Raw genomic sequence first — 15,491 nt, forward strand, 5'->3', positions numbered from 1 at the left:
ACTGCCACATTTTCCATTCTAACTCATGCCACTGAACCACAGATGATGTGCAAAACTGGGACAAGTAGTGCACAGGTGAGATGGCAACCTGTCTCTGTGTGGAGAGCCACACCTTGACCGGGTCACTGGGTAGAGCTGTACTTCTCTACCCAGCAAGGAATATCCAAACTTGTGCATTCATCATATTTCATATTTGGGTAATGGTTGCCAGCTTTAGCATTTTTGACCTCCTTTCTATTTTTAAAAGACAATACATGAGCTGGTGGAATAGAGTGGTGACAGCTCTCTTCAAGAGTCGCAGTGGCACCTATTTTGAACCAGTAAACCAGTCACAGGTGTGGAGCACCCACGATGAGCCATCACCTCTCTGTCACCGACTGAAGCGACGGCCGGGGGGGGGACACGGGGATGTAGCACGGGGAAATTTCACTGACGGCCAGAGCGCGTTTGCTGCTGTCAACAGAGGGAGGTCAGAAGCCAGAGACCCGGAGGTCCGGCCACAGCCACACCAGCTTTCGTGACCTGGTGCCCGCTACTCCCCTCCGCCCCGGCACAGTCCGGACGGCCGGCGGGGACCGCTCAGCCCGGGGCGGCGGGATGGGGGCGGGCGGTGGTTTGAGGGCGCGGCGGCGGGGGAGGAGCGGGGCGGGCGGCACGGCGATAGCGCTGACGGGCAGCGGCAGCCGCTCTCAGTCCCCTCCCCTCCCCGGCGCGCCCAGCCCAGCCCAGCCCAGCCGGCGGCGCGGAGCGGAGCGGGCCGGGCTGGGGATTCCCTCCCCGCGCCGCCGAGGTCGCCATCTTCGCCCCCGAGCTCGCCTCGGACGCTGCCGGCCAGGCCCCCCGGGAGCCACCGGGAGCCTGCGCCGCGCCCGCCCGCTGCATGTGACCGCCGGGCGGCAGCGGCCTCCTCTCCTCCTCCGCCGATCTCGGCTGCGTCCTCCTCCGTCCCCGGCGCGGCGGGGAGGGGGCGCGGGGCGCCCGGCAGCGGGACACGGCGGTGCGGGGGCGCGGCGGGCAGACAAAGGAGCGGGCGCCGCCGTGGGCAGCGGTGAGTGGCGGGGCAGGGTGCGGGGACCCCGCGCTCGCCGCCCTCCCCTGTACCTGCCGGCGGGCTGGGCTGCGCCGCGGCCGCTCCCTTCCCCCGGGGGGCCGAGCGGAGGGATGGGGAGGGGGGGATGCGCTGCCGCCGCCGCCTGGGACAGCCCGGTGTTCCCCGGGGCGCCGACCCCGCGGCCGGGAAGCGGCGAGTGCGGGCCGAGCGGGGTGCCCGGGGGCGGCGGGGGCCGGTGCTGGGCGGGGCGTTGCGGGGGAGGCTCCGGCCGCGCTGCTCGGGCAGTGCCGCGGGCGCGGCGGGGGATGCTCGGCGCTCATCGCTCCTGGCGCTCGGGCAAAGAGAGGAGCGAGCGGCAGCACATTTTCTGGTGGGCGATTAAAAAAAAAAAAAAAAAAAAAAAAAAAAGAGAGATGAAGAGGGGTTATTTTTTCGTGATTTTTTTTTTTTTTGTGTGTGTGTGTGTGCTCGGTTTTGGGGTTTTTTTTTTGGGGGGGGGGTGGTGAGGGATTGGTTTGTTTGTTTGCTTTTTTAATGGTCGTGTTTCCCGGCTCTCTCGTCGGAGTGTGCGGCGGTAGGGCAGGTGCTGCTGGGGCGCTGCTGTGGGCAGGTGGACGAGCGGCGGGGCAGCGCGGCCTGGGCTGTGCCGGGGCTGTGCCGGGGCTGTGCCGGGGCTGGGCTCGGGCCGTGCCGGGGCTGTGCCGGGGCCGGGCTCGGGCCGTGCCGGGGCCGTGCCGGGGCTGTGCCGGGGCCGTGCCGGGGCTGTGCCGGGGCTGTGCCCGGCGCAGGGCGTGGTGCCGTGGCGGGGATGCCGCGGCGCCTCCTCCCCTCCCTCTCTCGCACCCCCGTCCCCGAGCCCCGCGGCGCTGCCCGAGCGCTCCCAGGCCGCCCGGGAGGGGAAGGAGGAGCGCTGGGACACAACAGCTATGAATTTCGTGCGCGCCCGGAGAGGTGAATTAGGATTTAACGCGGTGACTTGTCTTCTGGGTTGTAAGCGTGCGGTTTTGAGGCAGTGGCTCCGTGTATGTGGCCGTGTGCTCTTACCGGAATTATAACTCTTTCCCTTCTAGGCCACGAGAACGTGAGGCTCTGTGACTCTGAACTCTGAAGCTGGATATGCATTAAACTGTAAGTCTCCTGATTTTGTTCCTGAACTTGAATTCATGAATGAAAGGAGTAACGATTTCATGTTTGTGAGACAAAAACTGGAAAAGTAATTTAAGTGAAACCCTAAGCAGGCTTTTCCCATTACAAGTATATGTCCCTCCTGGACTGTGATAATTGGTCAAAAATAGAAAAGTAAAGAAAGTCTATAAGACCTGGGGAAGAGGTTGCCTTAAGCTTGAGTTGTCTTAAGCTCTTTCATTAAGTATTGTTTTGGTGATTGGTCTTATTTAATCCTCAAGGGCTGACAGTCACCTTTTAAGGAAACACCTGTAAGTGTAATACTAGTACGTTTCCCTATATTTGACTGAAGTAATTGAGGTTAGATACTACTTTTTCCTCACTCATAAGCAATATTTAGTCAATTATTTTTTTTTAGGTCATTGAAGGTACAGATACATTTCTGAGAGTTGTTTGTTATGATTTTGAAACATAGATAGGTTTTTGAAAGATGTAATAAAATACTAGATTTCTACTATAATAATGTTTTTTGGAAGGCAAATGGGGCTGTTGTAGATGAAACTGCAGAAAGTGATCAAGCAAACGATTACAGCCACTAATGAAATAAGTAGGAGCTCAAATAAGCCAAGAGTTAATTCACTGTATAAATTTAGTATGTACATAAACTGAATTGTGTGTCAATAGATGCATCACTGCTCTGTTAAATCTGGTTTCTCCCATTAGCTTGGGTGAGAAACTAGAACCTGGATATAGTTTCTGTAGATCTAGGTCGAAGTTGTATAGCTTAGAAATTACATCATGCAGTCCAGAAAATATTATATGGCATTTCTGCACTGGGGGAACGAAGAACTCTGAAACTGTTGTTGTGCGTAGCTTGTCCAGAAACGTTACAGCTCTGTCGTGCATTATCTTTTGACTTAAAGGCTGTTTTGCTGAAAAAATAATTGTTGATTTATTTATGCTGTCGTGTAACCAGATGAAATAAATTTGTTGTAAATTTGCTGGTAATTCTGACCTTACAAGGGTGTTGGAAGTTCCACGGTGGCTTGACATGCAGTCTGTGGGAAGCTGTGTGGGCATGTTGGCTGGTCAGGATAGGGAAAAGACAGTTATAAGTGTTTTGAACGTTTCTGCTGTCCAAAAACCAAACTGAGTCGATTTAGAAACGGGAAAGGGAGATGAGAAATTGAGTGTCTTTCTAAATATTTTGCCGTGCCTTTTTTTTGCCTAAATATCAGAGCTTTCATTGCAGTGATAAAACATTAACCCTAGAGTGGTGATCATGTGGTATGGAGGCATTGCAGTAAACAAGAAGTATTAAATGTCTCATTTCATATCTTTCCCCAGCAAGAAGTGTAAATGACACTGTCCTGGGTTTCTGGGAGTAATGGTTTGTGGTGGTGAATTAACGCTAATCAGGAGTTGTTGCTGTAGTTGATTATCCACTGGGGAGGAGTCTGTGTAACACCTGTTAACTTGACCAAGATTTTTAGAGCAAGCTTGCACAAACCCCTAAGATATTTGTGCCAGACCTTCTGACTCCCAGAGGTGGGATGTGAAGGAGTTTCTTTTTTTACCTCTTTAGTTTCTTCTTGCTAGAATTGTAGTGCACTGTTAGAAAAATACTTTTTTTCTGTAGAATTTTTTTCAAACTATTAGGAATATCACTGAGATATTTGCTTTGCTTAATGTGATTTATAGACCAACCTTTAGGCATGGAGCATAACGTGAAATTAAATTAGTCAATAATGTAAAAAAAGCCCCCAGTGTTGAAGTACTCCTTGGAAATAACTCTCTTGCTGATATTTTTTTTTTTGGGTAGTTGTTGTTACTTTCATTTTCAGTGAACTTAGCTTGATGTGGAGTGACAAATTAGGTGTAAACTTAGCATACCATATTGCTAAAAAAAAATCTTATGCCAGTCTGTTTTGCAAACTCTGTCATGCTTCCTGTTAGCTCTGGGCAGAAACCCACACGATCGTTGTCATTTGGATAAAATTCAAATGTAACTAATTTTTACTATTTTTTTTTTGAGTGATACTTTGACTCTTCGAATTAGTTTTCAGTAACTCAGTTGCAGCTCTTGATTAGGCTTGACAGACTGAGCCCAGGTACTAAGTAGCAGTTTATCATATAGTTAATTACTGCAACACATGTTTTCATAGATAGGGTTCTAGCTGATGTTATAGAGTGTTGCCTTGCGTAAACATAGGTCTGAATGGCCGCGTTATCTTTGGTCCCTGCCATACCTCTGGGTGTCTGTTTCCCTTTCTACACCTCTGTGTGCATAGATAGAGAAAATGGATGAAGACTAGTGTGGCCCTTCCTAGGGCCTTGTTGTACCTCTCTGTGTCACATTCATCAAAGCATGTTTGCTGGTAACTGCCCTATGTGTTTAGCATCAGTCTTCTTGTGTCTCCTAGTTTTGATATTGGCCTTTAAAGGGGATAAAGAGTTTGAAAAGAACTTAGGGTGTTGTGAAAGTGTTAGTCACTGTTTTGATGCTTCAAAAGTGACAGAAATGCTTTCTTGTATATGTTGAAGGGCTGTAGAGAAATGGCTGCTGTTTACCCCACAAACATGGCTGAAACATATAAATGCCTGTCTTCCAATGCAATTTTACCAGTTCTTAAAGTATATTTAACAATGTTAACATGAAGGAGGTTTTTTTTAATATCGTAGCTGTCTTACTGTATTACTTTTGCATTAAAAAGTACTGAAGCAAAGTGTACACAATGACTGCACAAATAAATGAATTTTTTTTTTTTAAAGAACAGATTTTTGAATAAACTAGATGGAGATTCATTAGAAAAGCATGGACATGGTGTTCCTTCCTGTAGCCAAGCCTGGGAGGAAAATAAAGGGGAGAGGAGGAGGAGAAATGCTGCTTTGAAAGATGCTGATCCTGAGAGAGGTGGATTGGATTTCTTTTTCTTTAAAAAACTTCAACAGATCTGAAGAGAGGCTTGTGATTATTCACAGTCACTTGAAGGTTTCATGTAATTTTGATGAAACAAGTCTGTCTTACATGATTAGTATCTCTTGTTTTATTGTGTGACTAGCAATGGTGTTAAGAAATAATGACAAATTCAAGGAAGGAGCAACCTGAAGCAAATGGAAGAGGGTAGGGGAGCAATCAAACAGCTGCACTGAACGTGTTGAAGTGAGGGCTTCACATAAAGGGCAGATTGAAGAGGAAGTTCAGCAGCAAGGAAGCTGGCTGTTAGTAACAAACTGAATGTAGGAAAGTTAGGCTGGTGAGTGTCCTACAAGAGAGTCTGTGCTCAGTGAGTTACACAGATGGGTAACTGTGCCTGAGCACTCCTTTGGTCTCTTTCAAGTTCAGTGTTTTCTGGGTGATTGTAAGTGGATGTGTGAGAGGAAACTCCCAGTCCAAGGGTAACTATTGTTCTAAGAGGATCAGTAGTTTCTGTTGACCACCTAAACATCCAAGAGGAAGAGGAGCTCTCTTGCTCATGTACAAGGCACAGTTAAGGGAGTGCAGACCTACTTCAAAGCAGTCTTACATATTCCTTGTCAGTGTCTCATTAACAGAAGGGCTTGGAAAGGAGGTGTAAGGGGGAAGATGTGAGGTGTCAGTGTGATCGTCAGCAGGTTTTGCAGGCTTCTTCTGGAAACATGACTGAATTGTATTAACTTTCTCTTCTGGTTTAGTTAGCTTTTTGTCCAGTCAAATTGGCAGTATTTCTTGTGAGATGTCAGAGGGAGAACTCATACATTCTCTCTGCATGTGCAGTAGGTGCAGGAGTGGTGCATGGGAGAAAGCAAGCTGCTTACAATTGCACTGCCTGAAGAGCTAGGAGCTGCTGTTCAGCTTGCTTCAAAGTTATGGCTAAGCTATATTCAACAAACTACTGAAACGGGTCTCTGTGGGTTGTGTTCAGTGGATGGCTTACTTATCTGGCTGGTGTTGAAAGTAGGGATCGCTTTACAGGCCAGCATCTGGTAATGTCAAAGTTCTGTTGGGTTGCAGTTGCCCTAGCACCTGATCTGATACTGTGGTAATTAGAAAACTGTGAACTCAGTCTTTCACTGAACAGAATTTGAATCCTTTCCCCACCATTTGTAAATTGTAACAGAAGTGTCATGGCCCAGGGTGAGGTTTGTCTGCACTATATAAACCAATGCCTCTGTGCTGGGGGAGAGGTGCTGGAAAAGAAATTGCAATTCATCTTCATAGTAAAGGAGGAAGTTTGAGCTAAACAATAAGGGGCTTGTAAGGCTGGGAGAATGTCACACATGGTGATGACCACTGCAATCCAACAATTTTTGACAGCTTAACAGTTACAGTACTTAGAGTTGCACTTTAGGCAAGCAGGGGTAAAATACTGTAAGTATCTCTGGCCATTAAAGCTAAAACAGAGAACGGTTTGTTTTATCAATGTATAAACAGTACAAGGACAAAACAGTGCATGAACCAAGTAGCTGATTACAGACTTTATCATTGTTTCCTGGATGTTTTGGTATCTTATGCTTTTTTACAAATTGCTGTACAGCTCAACCTGTTTTTTTTTTCTCACTGTACGTGCCTTGAACTTTATCAGTTGCTACACAGAGTTCAGAAATGTTTCCTTAAGAAAACTTTCTTTCCATGAAATAGAAAGTGTTTTGTCATCGAAGCCTTCGCAGTCAAGATCCCAATTGTCCTCATAGAAAAAATAAGTGTGTCTGCCTTTTCAATGAGGTTTGTAATTTTTTACTTTAATTTAGTGCCTTTTCTATCCCAAAGTACTGGCCTATCATGTATGGGCTTGATATACCCTTCCTTTTTGGAAGGAGACTTTCTATCATCTTTCTTGTACTCACCCACTGAATTTGGAGGCCAGCTGTTTAAGTCTTGTGTAAAAATAGGACTCCTCTAAATTGCATCTGGCTTCCTTGTCAAAACCGTTATATTACTAAATACTGAAATATTATATGCAGAAAGTGCCTTGTTACATTTGTTGGTTGCTTTTCTCTTACAGCTCGTTTTCACTAATTCTTGTGCTGACTCTTTTAATTGGCCCCACGTGATGCAGCTATTAGCATCAAACACCAGTTGCCAAAGGAATTCCACCTACTCCTTTAAAGCTTCCCGAGAACTATTTCTCACTTGAGCTCAACCACCTATTTCCCCTTTTAACTCTTCAAGTCAACGGTATCTTGCCCTGACTTTTTGCACTAAAGTTCTTTTCTAATAAGCTGAGTTTTATAAGGTTTGTTCTGCCTTGATATAATTAAAAAAATTGAAATCGATGTAAGAAGATTGTTTTAAGTTAAGAGTAATTCTGTTTATTTGAACTGTGTAAACAGATTTTGAGATACAATAGAAGCTGTTTCCTCCAGCCAAAAATGTGTAAGTGTTTCAGAAGCAGGAGTTTACCCGTTCTGTTTGGTGTTGATCTATCCAAGAAGTCAATGTACAATGGACTGGAAGAAAAGTTCAAAAATATGTGTTTTAAGTAACCTCTAATTTTTAAGTGGAGAGAGGAGGGAGCAGGGAATGGTCACTCCATACATTTTGTTAACATATTTACTGTTTAGTTGGGGCACAAAGAATCAACAATTGTCACCTTTGCTCCCAGTCCTTTGCCCTCTATGTTGTCAGGATATGTACATATTCACAGTAAGATGATCGTTATTTCTTGAGATTTTTTTAATTATTATTATGTATTTCAGTTGAAAACTGTGATAAATTAAAGGAAACTGCAGCAAGGGCAATCCCATTTGGGAGAAACAATAGGCACAGATCTGTTATAGTCCAAAGTCCAAGTGTGCCTTTTAGTTAAATAGTATATAGTATATAAATTAAGAATTCCTTTGAAAAAAATACATTGTTCTGAAAGTGACACTTCTATAGAGAGCTGCTCAAATATTGACTGAGATAATGAATGATTCTAGATTATGCTTTTTACACTGTATATATGCTATTTCTTTTTTCAAATTATTAAACTTCATTCCCTATCTTTCAAGCACAGAAAGCATGATGTGAAAGCTTTGTTGCTTTGTGTCTCCTGGTTGAGGTCATACTTAGATGTTTTTGTCAGTGTTCTTCTGTACAGACAACTTTATCAAAACTGTTTGTGACTCGCTGTCTCTTTAATTGTAACTTAATTTGTGTTTGCTTCTATTCAAAGATGCTGAGGGCATTTCAAATGCCATACTGTTCCAAAATCCCAGGCAGCAAATTTTGCACATCACCATGGTAATGTGTGTGTGCACATGTGGGAGGAAGGCTAAAGTTGGAATCTGCATTTAACAGAGTCTGTTAATATTACATATGCTCAGTGGCACTAGCACTGCTTGTTCTTTGACGTAGATATGCTCTTTGCTTAATTAAAAACAAAGTAATATAATGGGCTTAAAACTCCCCATCGTCCGTTTTTTAATTGTTGGGTTTTTTTCTTTTTTTTTGCGATTCTGAAACAAATCCACTGAAATAATCAGATATGTGGGTAATTATTGAATCGTCTTTCTGTTCGGAAAATGGCACACGATAATCTTGAAATATAGCAAAGAAATTTCAAAAGTTCTTTGTTCCCTCTCTGAGAACTTATGGACAGGCTTAAGTCACTGTTTTCCAACTAGAGCTACCTAGCAAGGACACTTACTACTGATAGCACGTCCTTGTGATTTCTGCCAACTTACTGTGAATGTTTAAGGTTCTCGATTTTTGGGTAAGCCTATCTGGATGCTTTTGTACATGCAATTGTTGCCTCAGTCACAGAATTAGTTCTGAATTGTCATCAATACTAGTTTGTTTCTTTTTTTCAAAGAGGAACTGTTTTGTGTTCTGCAGTGCTGAAACTGGTTCTTAATTGCCCTTATTCAGTCAGCGCTGATGACAGATAAACTTATAAATGCCTATGAATTTATAGGAAGAGTGGATAGGAGTGAAGTTAAATCTGACTTTTGTCTCTTTACTACTGTAGTCTAAGTAAACTGGAGATATAAATATATTGGAGGCTTGGATGAAGAGTGATTTGTTTTTTCCATTACTGTATTGATTGTCTGAAACCTCTAAGTGGGAGAGCTATGAAGGTGGTGAAGGGTGTAGAGTGGAAGCTGTATGAGGAGCAGCTGAGATTTGGTTTGTTCAGTCTGGAGAAGAGGTGAGTGAGGAGAGACCTCATTGCAGTTACAACTTCCTTGTGAGAGGAAGAGGAGGGGCAGACGCTGATCTCTGCTCTGTGGTGACCACTGACAGGACCGAAGGGAATGGCCTGAAGTTGTGTCGGGGGAGGTTTAGGTTGGATATTAGAAAAAGGTTCTTCCCCCAGAGGGTGATTGGGCACTGAGCAGGTTCCCCAGAGCAGTAGCCACAGCATCAAACCTGACAGAGTTCAAGAAATATTTGGATGATACTCTCAGGCACATGGTGTGATTGTGGGGTTGTCTGGTGCAGGGCTAAGGGTTGGACTTGATGTTCCTGGGGGTCCCTTCCAACTCAGGATGTTTTGTGAATCTATGAAATTTTGATGAGTTGCAGTAACTTACTAGTTTAAAAACACTGACCCACTGGCATTGAGAATTACAGAGGCATTGATACGGGTTCAAAATGTCAAGTCATGACTTTCGTGTTAGATGGCCTGAGGGGGTGGGCTTCTTCACGCTCTCGTTGCATAGGTAAACCTAAAACAAAACCACCAAGAAGGATGTGGAGTTAAAATGCTCTTGCTGCATAGGAGTTCAGATGACTCAGAGGAGGCTCATGAGAGCTGCCTGTGCCACCAGCAGAACAGAGTCATTAGCCTGGCGTGACATGAACCGTCAGACTGTCCTGAACTTACACGGCCGTCTGTAGATCTGAGCCATCTGTGTGTGCACTCGCATTACTTGGAGTATTTTGTTTTTACAATGCTATTCGCTTGTTGTACACAATCTGTCATAGTAATAACGCTTATTACCGTGGTGTTCTTCCTCCAGAATGCCAGGCCTCCTCTCGAGAGCGCCAGTGTGGGAAGTGATGACTTTGACAGTCTTTGCCTTAAGAAAACAACTTGTGTTTTTTCAAGGTTGTTTTTGTGAAGGCTGAACACTGTAGGCAGGGGAGTCATTTGTATATCTAGTGACTTGCTTGTGGAGGAGAGAGACGTTTAACGTCCGCTGACAGACTATCGCTCTTCCCAGTTCTTTAAAAGACAAAACTTGAGGGTCAGTAGGACTTCAAACAGTGGTTTGGGTGGGATTTTTTTTGTTCCATTGATTCCCTCGGACTTCTATTTCTGTTGTGTTCAGCATTTGTAGTAGCACACAGGTTGATTGCCACCTGGGTGACATAAAAGAGACAGTTAAGGGATTATTCATACTAGAATTTGAAGGAAAATTTAAGTAAATTACATCCTTTACCTGATACATCAGTGAACCTGCCATGGCAGGTTATCAAAGTCTGTATTGGCAGCTGTGAAAACACAGTAACTGCTTCTGAAAAATATGCTAAATGCACCTTCCTCCCACCAAAACTCCCAATAGTCTTAGACTCCTTCAACTGTTTCCTTACAAAAAAATCGAAAGCCTTTATGGTGATAATCTGAGAAAGAAGCATTAGGGCACAGGTACTTTTCCCTTCATTTTAGAAAGGCTTAGCCTTTCAAACACTGTCATACATACTGAGTGTCTCCATACTAAAAATTTAGTTTGTCTAATTAGAGTGAAATATTAAAACATTTCACTCCTTATGTAGCTGAATTTCTGCGCTTCCAGCCTCTGACCAAGGTATCTTTCAGTCTTCTCCTTAGTGTATTCGTGCAGCATTGTCCATTCATCTGTGGATGAATGTGACATGTGACATGTGTGTCACTGGTGAGCCAAGGAGTTTCACTGGAATAGAGAAGAAATAGGAAAGCCAGATACCACCACAGATAAACATGACTTGGAGGTCAGTCTTCTAGGTGTCTGACACCTACTGGTTTCCAAAAGAATTATTTTATTTTTTCACTTTTTTTGTCCTCAGGGAGATTTCTGGATGCCAACTGAAGTAAATGCGAACATTATAAAGGATTGAAATGTCTTAGCCTTGCTTTCTTCTAAGGATCTCTTGAAAAAAATGCTTGAGGTGGGGAAAAGATGTTCAGAGATAAGTTGAAGCAGGCTGCTCTCCCAAGTCCTCTCCTAGGCTAAGTTGGTGAATAGAGTTTCTTCCTCCTAAATACATATCTAACTGTAAATTCTGTCTCTAATTTGTTCTGTAAAGGACTCTAATTTTCAGATTTATATCCCTCTGATAGGAATAGGAGAAAGTAAAATGAACTTTTATGACTTTTTTTTGTTTCTCAACTTGCCTTTAATGTTATGTGCCTTATGGCTCTTTTGGTGCCAAATATGCACAGCTCTGAACTCACTGACATTTCCTGACTCTGGTACACCAATTCATTTAATAGAGCCATAATGAATGTGAACAGTTATAAGCTTCATAATGAAATAATAAAATGTGCTTTACTGGCTACCTCTAATTTTTTGTATGTATGTGACTTCGCCATTGGCTGGAATAAGAGGATGGTTGTAAATCTCTGTGTATATACTATTTATGTCTATGAGGGTGAACATTACTTAGCAGGTGCAAGACTAGTCCTTGGTATTTTTTCCCTTTCTGTTTTTAATAGCTTGCAAAAGGATGAAAAGGTTAGATGTTATAATGAAGACTGTAAAACCCAATATAAAATTTAGATTATCATTTTCTTATGGATAAACCAGTGAAACTGCTAGAGTTCACTGCTTTTTTTTTCTTTCAATGGAAAAGACTGAATGTTCACAGGCTACTTAACTAGTTGTTCATGTACCTTAAGCTTATGGTCTCTTTAGCTTAGAAAATAGTTTTTCTTATGACACAAATGCATTTTTAAAGCTTACTCTACATGTGTAGCGTTTTCAAGTTCTGTATCAAATTTCAGCTTGTTCTGTGTAATTAGAAAACAACTTAGAAAATGTTGTGATGATTTTCCTCTCTGAATTTGATACTTAGGAATAACAATATTAATTTTCTCAAGTCTGTTAATGCTTATGATGCTTCTGTAGCTGCCCCATTTAAATATACTTTTTTGGCATTTAGGTTCTCTAAAATAATGTGTGTCTCCTCAGCAGAAGCACTGTAGATATGTTTCACCTTTCTAAGGTAACCTGTGTCTCATTTACCGTATTGATTTGTACCTTGTCATCTTCGTTTTCATACACAGGTTTCATAGTGAACTCCTCAAAAAAAAGGCTAATATGACTTTTAAGCTGTGATGGACTAAGACAAATAATAAATCATCTGACCAGATAATATCAGGATGACAATAAAATGACCTGCTAGTGTGGCGACGTTAGTGATTTCTTGTAAGTGGTTAAATCAGTAATTTAATTATTGCTTGGAAGCACAGGCTTGAAAACAAGGCTTCAGACAGGCATAAAGCTTCAAATTCTCATGCAAACACTTAGACAATTGCTAGTTCTAACTGACTTTTTTAATGAAAGAGTGATGTGGGCAGATCTGCAATAAGCTGTCCAGACTTAACAGAAAGTGGGCACGGCTTGATTAGTAGTGTGCCTTGGCAGTACCAGCCATTCTTTCCACTCTGCTGTCATTTAATAGCCTTTCAAGCCAAAAGTCTACCATTTATAGAAATGGTTTTGTTCATTAAATTCTCCATTGGGAATTGGGCTTCATTCACTTGAGACTCCAGATAGCTGTGACATGATAACTTACAACCACTGGTCCACATCACCTCATTTGTGACAGACTTTTGAAAATGTTATGTACAAGGATGGCTTTCATTGTTCTGTCCTTCTGCTCTAACAGCATGGCCCTAGATTTCTAATGCTACAATTTAGGAAAGTCTATAAGTCTATACTTAGTCTAATTTTCTTTAAGGAGAGGGGTGGAGGAAGACATTCGTCTTAGAAGTTGTAAATACAGATACTCTTATTTTTACCCTTACCTCATTTGTTACATGTTGAAATATTTTATACAGAATTGCAGTCTCTACATGTTCAGGATGTTAGGTATGCTATCAGTGTGTTCTTGGTGCTAACATCTCATAATGCTGAACTGTCTCAATTTTCTCTTAGTAAAATTTACTAATATGGTTCTTTCTCCACTTTGCTTTCAGTTGCATTGCATTTGAGTGAGGAGGTCTTTGCTTAACTGCAGTTAAACTGGTTGTTTCTCAAAACTGTATATCAGATATTGTCTGCAGAGTCTTGAACTGGAAGGTAGCTAATTTTCAATGACAATTCAGTTACAAAATTGACACCTGCTCTCAAGGTGCATGTTTGTGTTGCTGGCATGAAGGGGTTTGTTTGCTTTCATATTGAGGTTGTTAAGCAACCAGTGTGGTATCATGTGCTCTAAGCTGGTTGCTCGGTTGTTTTGTCCAAGGAACAACTTATTATGGTATGGTTGTCTTACCAGAGGAGAAAAAAAAAAGTCATCATATCTCTATTTACAGGTATTCTGAATATTTTACATAGTTTATATAACTTATGTGGAGCCCAAGTACCATGCTGTTGAAGTGTTTTTCTTGTGTGCTCTGTTGCTTTGCTCCAACTAGATGTCCCATCTTTGGGATCTGTAGTTCTCCAGCCCTCATCCAGCAACTCTGCACCTTTTATGTAGTCTGCTAAGCTTATTGTTCTGTTAATTAAAGTTTGCTTTTGTCTCCACTTCATTACTCTGAGGTAACTAAGAATAAACAAAGAGTAAAAACCTGTTGTCTCACTCCTTAGCCAAAGGAAGGAGACTGGAATCTCATACTTTCTGCAGAGTCTCCTTGTGTCACTGTCAGGACTGTGCAATAATCAAACATTATTTTCCTGAAGGCAGTTATAGCCAATTCTTAATACTGTTTCTTTTAGTAATCCATCCATGTGACATATTTGTTTTTTGAACACCCAGATTTCTATCCTCATAAAAAAGGTTCTCAGAGCTCTTGACATGTAGTGCTGTGCAGACAAGTTTCCCCCTTTCCTCCCCAACATATTTCTTTTGTTTTAGCATTTTTCTGCATTTGTAGTCTATTTTACTTGCTCTCATCTGCCTTAGCTCTTTGTTTCTGGTCCATAATTTTTCTGACAATCTTTTCTGAAGACTATGTAGGTAAAGATAAAAACCCCTTAATTTTACTTTTTAAATCTGTCTTATGTCAGTCTGAGAGAAAATAGAAGACTCAGTTCCCTAGGTTGTGAACAAGGAAGGGCTGAAATATGACAAGCAAGACCCCAGTAAATGTCAGCAAGCAAATGCCTTGCCATGTAGCATGAAAATTAAAACATCAGGTATCTCAAGTGTAGCAGAGAGGTGGGGCTTTTTGTTTGTGGGTTTGTTTTGCTTCTTTTTAAAAATAAAGTCTACAAAAACACTGCCCTTCCTAACACAGGAAATCCATAAAATCTAATTTGCTGCTGCGTTTACCTTATTTTTGCGTGCACATCTGAAGTGTGAACTGGATTGTTTGGGGTTTCAGCTTTCTGTGCAACTTCTGTCTGTTTTGAAGCCCACTTCTGATATATGAATGGTGTCGTGACAGTTTGTCATTACAGGTGGATGCTCTCTAAACACAGGCTGTTTTCTGATTTATTGTGTTTGTGTTTTGGGTTTTTTTTTTTTTTGGATACAGGTTTAACAGCAGTAAATAATCTGCTACCACTTCAAGTAGCAGTGATTTTTCTTGTCTCTCAGAGCCAACTCTTATGAATGTGTTTCCTTTCTGTTATTGCCTGCAGTACTTGTAATCCATCCTTCCTTTAACTGAGAGCTGCTGAACTTGGTAACAGATGTCGTGGATGATAACTCAATAACAAACTTGTTTGCTAAACCTCACACACATCATGAGATTTAACTGCCAACACATTTTTACTGGGACTTAGTACAAACTAGTTATTCCCTGAACTACCTGGTATTACCAGTAATCTGAAGTCTGATCATTAAGAAAGATTACCTAGCTAATCTTGCAACAACAACAACAACAAAAAAATTGGAATATATATCTGGTTCAGTGCCTTTCCACATGCTCCTGCCAGTATTAAAGTCTGAGCCTAGCAAAGAAAGCAGCCAGAGCTAAGTAGTTACTACTTTTGTACCCTTGCTCCTTATTTACTTTGTATAACTGTCATATGTATGTATATATATATATAAATTATTTATGTTAGTGAAAGTTTCTTCCAACACTGCTGTGAACAAGGTAGCCTCTAATCCTTGAATTCATTCATATATGGAAGTAGCTCTGTCATTCTGACATCTGTGGTGCTCTGCAAAAGAGAACTGTTGGAGAAACTTTTGACTCTTCCCCCTTGGTAGCTGTTTTCTTTCTGGAAACATGAACTTACATTGCTCTTCATT

At 42.2% G+C, this 15,491-nt stretch overlaps 1 protein-coding gene across 6 annotated transcripts in view; it reads left to right on the forward strand.

The window, feature by feature from the left end:
• The first annotated feature begins 729 nt into the window (after window positions 1–729).
• CDC42SE2 (CDC42 small effector 2) overlaps window positions 730–15,491 on the forward strand; it is an 87,352-nt gene continuing 72,590 nt past the window's right edge. For 2 of the 6 annotated variants that reach the window (XM_064641537.1, XM_064641540.1), the window contains exons 1-2: window positions 730–1,048; window positions 2,122–2,179. The gene's annotated coding sequence lies outside the window, so the exon portion shown is untranslated. Of the gene's footprint in view, window positions 1,049–1,313; window positions 1,422–1,914; window positions 2,003–2,121; window positions 2,180–15,491 lie in introns of those variants that run through there. The other 4 variants (XM_064641538.1, XM_064641541.1, XM_064641539.1 and 1 more) reach the window with 3 other exon arrangements.

The sequence above is a fragment of the Pseudopipra pipra genome, chromosome Z, assembly GCF_036250125.1.
Source record: "Pseudopipra pipra isolate bDixPip1 chromosome Z, bDixPip1.hap1, whole genome shotgun sequence".
Taxonomy (NCBI): domain Eukaryota; kingdom Metazoa; phylum Chordata; class Aves; order Passeriformes; family Pipridae; genus Pseudopipra; species Pseudopipra pipra.